General features: G+C 42.5%; 1 protein-coding gene across 1 annotated transcript in view; it reads right to left on the reverse strand.

Annotated features, from left to right (window-relative positions):
- The window catches only part of LOC106884236 (cell division cycle protein 27 homolog), a 50,304-nt gene that overhangs the window by 15,584 nt on the left and 32,850 nt on the right, over nucleotides 1-1,870 (reverse strand). The gene's annotated exons all lie outside the window — the stretch shown is intronic.

The following is a 1,870-nucleotide window of genomic DNA, read 5'->3' on the forward strand; positions in this document are numbered from 1 at the left end:
ATTTTTTTTTTTAAGTAAAAAAGCAAAAAAAAAAATTTAATAAGAATATTATCAAAATTATCAAATTCAACAAGGTTACAACCTGAAAATACATAAAAAAACATTCTATTTAAGAAAATATAACTGTCATGCAAGCTAAAATTTACTAAGAAAGAACCACTCGAGCATGGTAGATGCCAATGCCACCTGACTCTCCACCCCACCCGTGCCAGTGACACGTAGAAGGCACCCACTACACTCTTGGAGTGGTTGGCGTTAGAAAGGATATCCAACTGTAGAAACCTTGCCAGATCAGATTGGAGCCTGGTGCAGCCTCCTGGCTTGCCACTGCTCAGTCAAACTGTCCAACCCATGCTAGCATGGAAAGTGGACGTTAAACAATGATGAGGAGGATGATGAATGAAATTTCAACAGATGTTCAGGCCATGCCACTTACATCGAAAGCAGTGATTCCTCACATTTTTTGCCAACAACTCCATTTGGTCTAACTTTTATCTCCAAACTTTAACTAGAAGAGTTCAGACATGACAGCAGATAACATAGGATGTTATCTGCATGACCCCCACCCCACGTCTTCCCCACCTCCCTTCCCCGTCTCTCACCATCACTTGCAAGAGCCATGTCTTCCCCATCTCTAAACCTACCCCTCAATCTCTTATGGAACATCCTTCCTCTATACCTATACCCAACCCACTATTTTTGTGGGTAGGTGCCCAAACATCTTCAACGATGTAATCAAATAGCCCACTCCCAACCAAATTCCAGGCCTATAGCAGAAAGGGTCCTTATTGAGGCAGAGAGCAGGCACAATCATTAGCGTGTTGGACAAAATGCTCAGCAGTGTTTCATCCAACTTTGTGTTTTGAGTTCAAATTCTGCTGAGGTCGACTTTACCTTTCACGTCCTCTTGGGACACTGGGGTCGATGTAATTTACTTACTCCTCCTCCCCCACCAAAAAAAATTGCTGGCCTTGTGCTAGAATTTGAAAACAATATCTCTCTGTAAGAAGGTTGACAGTTCCCCATAATACACAGCTGCAGTATTCTTTTTTATCTTGTTTCAGTCATTAGGCTGCGGCCATGCTGGGGCACCCCAGTAGTTCTTTTTAAGCCTGGCACTTATTCTATCCGTCTCTTTTGCTGAACCACTAAGTTATGGGGATGTAAACACACCAACACTGGCGGTCAAAAGGTAGTGAGGAACAGACACAGACTTATGTCATCATCATCATCATCATCATCATCATTTAACGTCCATTTTCCATGCTGGCATGGGTAGGATGGTTTGACTGAGGTCTGGAGAGCCATGAGGCTGCACCAGGTTCCAATCTGATCTGGCAAGGTTTCTACATCTGGATGCTCTTCCTAACGCCTCCCCTCCACACACACACAGATAGGCTTTTCTCAGTTTCTGTCAGTTTCTTCACAAACACCAAAAACAATTGCAACAATCACCAAATATAAATTTCAACTAACTATACATAATCTGCTCATAACAACACACATACCTAAAACAATTAGCCAAAGCATGGTGCTCGCTACCAAGTTACCCTTTATTCCAACTAAACCAACGGAAAATTACTAAGGCAAGCGAGCTGGCAAAAACGTTAGCGTGTTGGGCAAAATGCTTGGTGGTATTTCGTCTGTCTTTATGTTTATAGGCGCAGGAGTGGCTGTGTGGTAAGTAGCTTGCTCACCAACCACATGGTTCCGGGTTCAGTCCCACTGCATGGCACCTTGGGGCAAGTGTCTTCTACTATAGCCTCAGGCTGACCAAAGCCTTGTGAGTAGATTGGGTAGAATCTGAATGGATTTAGAAACTGAAAGCAGCCCATCGTATATATATATATATATATATATATATATATAT

Source organism: Octopus bimaculoides, chromosome 2, assembly GCF_001194135.2.
Source record: "Octopus bimaculoides isolate UCB-OBI-ISO-001 chromosome 2, ASM119413v2, whole genome shotgun sequence".
NCBI classification, from domain to species: Eukaryota; Metazoa; Mollusca; class Cephalopoda; order Octopoda; family Octopodidae; genus Octopus; species Octopus bimaculoides.